Below are 6,000 nucleotides of genomic sequence, written 5' to 3' on the forward strand. Positions count from 1 at the left end.
GAGGCTGTGATGCTCGTCTGAGTGTCCTTTTTGGGGTGAGAGTGCTGGTGGCAGAGCAGATGAGCAGCTCCCAGCCAGAGTCACCATCAGCCCTGGCTCTGCAGGTGGGGGCTGGGGTCCAGCCAGCCCAGCTGGGCTCCGGAGGCCCCTACTCTCCCCAGCACAGAGCTCAGACGAGTGCTTTACACCCAGTTCTGGCTGCTGGGACACGGTGCAGGGTCCCTGGGGGGTTGAAGCCCACTGCCTTGGCCAGTGGGTTTCTGTCAGGTTGTGACAGCTTCATCCAGGGCGAGACCTTGGCGAGCTGGACAAGAGCAGGAGCTGCTGCAGCTGCTCCCCAGGCACGCTCCAGATCCCCCTCCCCAGGGCCAGCTCTGCAATTGGATTAGGATATTATTCAAATGCAGCTTTTTTACTGAATGAGAGGGTTAAGGGTTTTAATGTAGAAGCAGCTCTCCCTCATTGCTGCCTGTTGCCAGAGGCCTGTGTGGGCTTTTATCTCCTTACGGGGACAGCCGGCAAAGCAAGGCGAGGCACAGAGCGTGTCCAGGGAGCCTGGGTGTGCTGGGCACTGCCAGCCCCTCTGCTGTGCCACCGTGCCCTGTGAGTGCCCAAAGTGACCCATTCCCTTTGGAAAACTCCTGAACACCATCTGTGTTTTCTTCCCTGTCCCAGAGCTGGCAAGGACGGGCAGGCGGCATCTGTGAGCTCCCGGTGGTTTTCTTCATCACCACTGCACTGCTCCTGCCTACAATTCAGGAATTCCAGCTCCTCTCATCCCTTCAGTCCCATCTGGCCTGATCTTCCTCCCAGGTGCTCCCATGGAATGAGGTCTGGGAGGCACTGGGAGGCACTTAAGGGCCAAGCAAGCACCGTGTGCTGTTCCTTTGCCAGGGATGCGGGAAGATTTTGGGTCCCCTGTTGGTTTCCTTGCTGCTTCCCAGCCCAGCTGCTGACTCCAGGAGCTCTGGAATCTTCAGAGGGAGGTTCAGGTTGGACTTGGGAAGAATTTGCAAATCCACATTGAGAGAGTTCACTTGGATACTCTCTGGGAGATTTGGGGAGCTTCTCCTTAATCACAGAATCCCAGGAGAAGCTGACTCGGAAGGGACCAATATCCCAGCAGATCTGGACTGTACCCTGTGTCACAGCACGGGCAGTGTTTGGCAGCACATTCCAGCTTCCACCACCACATTCCAGCATCCACCAGCACCTTCCTCAGCAGGAAATACAGCAGCAGGAGGAGGAGGCAGCGTGCAGCTTCCCTGACAGAGGCACTCTGCCTCCTGTTTTCCCTAAATATATGCATTGGAGAGGAAGAGAAATCGCATGGCCGGGCTTGAGATCTCAGCCTTCGCCAGCCATGAATAATAATCAGGCTCTGTAATTCACAGTAAATAGGGATCCAGATTGGCTAATCAGGGAGGCTTTCACCCCAAACTGGAGCTGGGAAGGGAGGCAAAGCACGAGGGGGTGTGCATGACAAACGGGAAGTGATGCCAGCACAGGAGCAGGGAGCTGGGAAGCATCCTGGAGAAGGGAGTGTCTCCTCTCCCCTGGGAGCTGCAGGGGCACAGTCCCCACATTCCACAGGCCATAATTAGTGCCATTTAATTAGGTTTGTCCCTCTGTTCCTGCCCCAGGACCATGGTGGGCTGCTGGGGATGAGTGTGGACCAGGGGGTACAGAGCCAGCGTCACCATGTCCCCACACATGCCATCATCCCCAGCTCAGGGTTTAGCAAAGCTGCTGGGACAGAGAGCGAGGGATGTGGTGCATGTCAGGAGAGGTGATCTGGGGGAAAAAATGTTTTCTTTGTGTTCCCTCAACGAAATTTTTTTGTTTTCTGGGTAATTTTCTCCTGCAAGAGCAGGCAGGGCAGTGGTAGGAGCTGTGTTCAGGTGCAGTGGGGTGGGGTTAGGGGTCTTCACCTGCCAGCAGCAGGCCCTGACAGGGAGGGGACATCCCAGGGACAGCCCCTGTGAGCAGGGAACGGCTCCCAAGTGCCCAGCACTGGACAGAGCAGTGACAGGCAGAGTTTCTCCCTGCTGCTTCCCAACAAATATTCTTCCAGCAGCATCTGCAGGCACTGTTAGATCAAGGGAAGATAAAACTATGGGAAAAGCCCTCAGCCCAGACCCCCTGCAGACCTCAGCCCATGATTTGGGCTATTTAAATACATGGAGTAGGAGCTGGAAGTGCAGCTGATGAGGAGCTGGAGGAAGGCTGCCCCTGCAAGGTGTTTTGCAGCTGCTAAATGACTGCTGAAATTGAGGAGGGACCTCTAGCCGTGTTCCCAGTGCCCCCAGCTCCCCTGGATAGGGCAGCACAGTGGCTGGAGAGCATCAGCCTCCTTTTCCAGCTCTCCCAGTCCTGCAGCAAGGAATGGCTCTGCCTTCAACTGAACCACAGCAGCTCTGTCCAGAGGCAATTTCCCTCCTGCCCTGTCCTTCCCTTTCCCCATCTCTCCCTGCCCCACACCGCTGGATTAAGAACACTCAAGAAATTCAGCACTCTGGGAGATGGAGCAAACAAACCTCCTTTAGCTTCCTTTCCTCTGTGACTTGGATTCTTTAAGTGGAAGGGGGTTTGGGATGTGCAGTGCTTTCCTTTGGGGTGTGGTGGGTGTTGTTTGATGGCCAGAACTTCCCCATCCTTTCCCTACAGCTTCAGTCATCCCTCCCAGCCCAAAACTGGAGCTGGGGTTCAGCAGGGCTAACAAGGACAGCTTTGAAAGCCATGAAAGACAGAGAGAAAAGCAGGCTCCTGCCTCTCCCCACATCTGGTGACCCCAAATCCTTCTGGAGATAGGTGTAGCCCCTGTTAGCAGCCATCCCCCTGGTGCCTGTGGGGCTGAGAAATCCAGGGCTTTTCTATTTCAGACTCAGAAATCAGACCACAAAAGGCAAAAATCTCTCCAGGAGAGATCTGGCTATGCAGCCATCCTGTCAGAGCCATCCTCTGCCCCCAAAGCCTGGCAGCAAAGCCCAGGCTTAACCTCAGCCTCAGCAAAGCTGAGCCCACACTGGAGCTGGGACAGGGATCCCTCCTGGTGTTTTGGGCAAGGCATTCATTTTTGCATTTTGTGGTTTGGTTTTAAGCTGATGACGTAGAAAACTTTGAAATTTCTTTTCTCCCCCAGGCTCTGGATGGGTGTGTGGGATCAGCTGCTGCCATGGGCTCAGCCCAAGGCAGGACCCGCTCCAGCCCAGGGCTGGGAGTGTCCAGCTGGATCTGAATTAACCTGGGTTTGCTTTGGCGGCCCCAAAGTCTCCGTGACACCCAGTGGAGAGGCAGGAACAGGCAGGTTACAGGCAGGAGCTGCTTTAATTCCATTTTCAGCCCAACTCAGCCCAGTGGTCAGCCCCAGGAAAGGGTTGGGCTGGCCCAGGAGCAGTTCCAAGCTCGGGGCAGAAGGACTGGTGCAGGGCTGCAGAGGCATCAGCCCGGGGGGGGTCACAGCCCATTCTGCCCCCCAGCAAGATAAACAGGACAGGGACATCACTCTGCAGAGCAGAGCAGGAGCTCCTCCCGCCAGAGATAAGTGCTGAAAAACGAAACCTGGCGAGTTTCTTAATTTCAAAAATGAGAAGCCAAGTCAGCCCAGTGTGGTTTCAGCTGGGGGTCTGCAGGCCTGGGTGGCAGCAGGAGGGGGCCACAGCAGGCAGGAGCCTTGGACTTCGTTAGGATTCAGCCCTTGGATCTCTCCTTTCCCTCTGATGGCTGAGTGTGATTGACACTTACAAATTACCCAGCCAAAAGTGTCGAGTCTTTGACCCCTGAGTAACATCTTTGGCAAGCCTGAGATTTGCCAGCATTTTGTCATCTAATTACTACAAATCCCTTGAAAATTCACTGGCTGGTGAATTTTTAATGCGGGACAATTTCAATGTGATGCATCGCCCAGATGGGCACGCGCGGGCTCCTTCCCTCTCCCCCCGCCGCTTCTCTGCCCTTTCTGCTCCTGCTTCCCTCCTTTCTTTGCTCCCCTTCCTCCCCCCCATCCCATTCCTTATCTCCTGCTGCCTCTGTGCATCTGTATCCATGGAAGTGCCCTGGGATCTCAGCCCTTCCTGGGCTCTCCAGCCCAGCTCGTGTCCCCTCGCTGTCTTGCTGAGGGAGCTGCTACATGGAATTGATTTTTTTTTCCCCACTTTCTCAGGTCTCTGGCTGATGGATGGAGCAGGAGAAGCCTCCATGAGGAGCCGGCCCACTTGTTGCCAGCAGAGTCCCCTGTGAACCCAGGGGCTGATTTATGCTGTGTCCAGGTCTTGGAATTCCCAGCCTTTGAAACAGACTTTAAATTCAGAGAGGAAGGAAAACCCTTGTCTGCTGGCAGCTCCTGAGCATCACTTCTTAAATCCAGGCAAGGAGTGATTCCCTTCATCTCAGCCCAGCCTGAGGGAAGAGGAACCTGGAGCAATGGACCTGGGGACTCTGACAGAACCTGCCCTTAATGTCTGAATTCAATAATTCCTGGACATTAAAAACCACATTGTGTACATTAAAAGCCATATTTTGTTTCCCAAACTGAGCCACGTCTGGGTTTTGTTTGGCTTTGTCTCTTCTCCACAGCCAGGTAGATTTTTGGGGCCGATGGGGAGATAAGAGCATTTTCGGAGGGAGGCCTGGGGTTTGGTGCACTGGGCTTTGTGCCTGTGTCATTTCTGTCCCTGCTCCCAGGCACTCGCCTCCCATCTCTCCCTTCCCAGCTTTCAAAGGGAAAGAGGCTTTGCTTTTCAACCAGGGTACTGCTTTACATATGTAGGCAGCTGATAAAGTATTTTCACTTCGCCCCTTTCCCCTCTGGGAATCGCTGTCTTACGGCAAAACTGTTTTGTCTGACAAGGGCTGCAACAGATTACACGTGTTGGCTGCAAACACGAGGCCTTTTTTTACCCCCCTCCCCCCTTTTTTTTCCCTTTAGAAAAAAAAAAATCTCTATCTCTGCAGTGCCAGGAGGAGCTCTTGCCTTCAGCCTCGAGCCCCCAGGAGCAGCCCCAAGTCAGGATCTGCTGGTGGCATCACACCCCTGGGTGGTGCCTCTGGCCAGATTGCTTCTCTCACCGAGCTTAATTGGAGCCTGAGTCCATGAAAATGCCACTGATTCCATCAGGGCTGAGCAGGGTTTGGGGGGGGGAGATTTTAGGAGCCCTCAGAACCCAAAAATGCTGCACCCAGAGCATCCCTGGAGGTCAGGGGGACTCAGAATGATGGCCTCGTGCTGCTGAGGGCCAAGCTCCCGGTGTCACACTGACAGCCACAGCAGGGAACCACACCTGATGGACTCAGCAGCTCAGGGACATCCAGGACACCCCTTCCCAGCCCATGGGCCAAGCTGGATGCAAGCTGGGATAGGTTTACAATTTGCTTTTCAAATCGTCTGTTCAGGCATTGAAAACCTTAAAACCTCTGGTGGCACCAGCGGGAGATGAGCAGAGCTGAGACACCCCTGGCCAGGTTTGTCCCCTGGCTCTGTCTCCTGAGCTGCCCCTTCCAAAAAACATCCCTTGTGCCCCCAGCAGCTGGAGCACCCAGAGGGAGGGGCTGGGAGAAGGTGGGGTTAAGCACCAGGGATGAGGGGAACACCAGGATTCAGGGATGTTTCGCTGCACACCAGGGCTGAGCCGTGCCCACATTTCTGAGGGAGAAAAATGAGGACGCTGCAGTGCCCTGGAATGGGCACCCCAAACTGGGGGTGCACAGGGGCGTCTGGAGGAGCCCTGAGAGGGGGGCAGCTCATCACCACCTCATGCAGGCTGCTTTAAAGGGGAAACACAAAATGTTTACTGAGGAGTTTAAAGGATTAGGAGCTGGAGTCAGCCCAGGGGGCCTGGGAGCATCCAGCAGTGCCTGCAGCTCTCCCTGTGCCCTGCTGATGGACGGCTGCCTGCCCCAGAGAGCACCCAGCACACTTCAGACACCTCCTGAGCTGTGTCACCACCCAGGATACCTCCAGGGAGAAGCCTCAAGCACTGGATCCACCCAGCCTGAGGGGAT

The 6,000-nt window shown here is 55.2% G+C and overlaps 1 protein-coding gene across 2 annotated transcripts in view; it reads left to right on the forward strand.

The window, feature by feature from the left end:
* RBM19 (RNA binding motif protein 19) overlaps positions 1-4,530 on the forward strand; it is a 53,798-nt gene extending 49,268 nt beyond the window's left edge. For both annotated transcript variants that reach the window (XM_088065209.1, XM_014253709.2), the window contains exon 25: positions 4,163-4,530. The gene's annotated coding sequence lies outside the window, so the exon portion shown is untranslated. The remainder of the gene's footprint in view (positions 1-4,162) is intronic.
* The last annotated feature ends 1,470 nt before the right edge of the window (positions 4,531-6,000 follow it).

Source organism: Pseudopodoces humilis, chromosome 20, assembly GCF_049639895.1.
Source record: "Pseudopodoces humilis isolate 2021_Gansu_Grassland_sample_001 chromosome 20, ASM4963989v1, whole genome shotgun sequence".
Lineage (NCBI taxonomy): Eukaryota > Metazoa > Chordata > Aves > Passeriformes > Paridae > Pseudopodoces > Pseudopodoces humilis.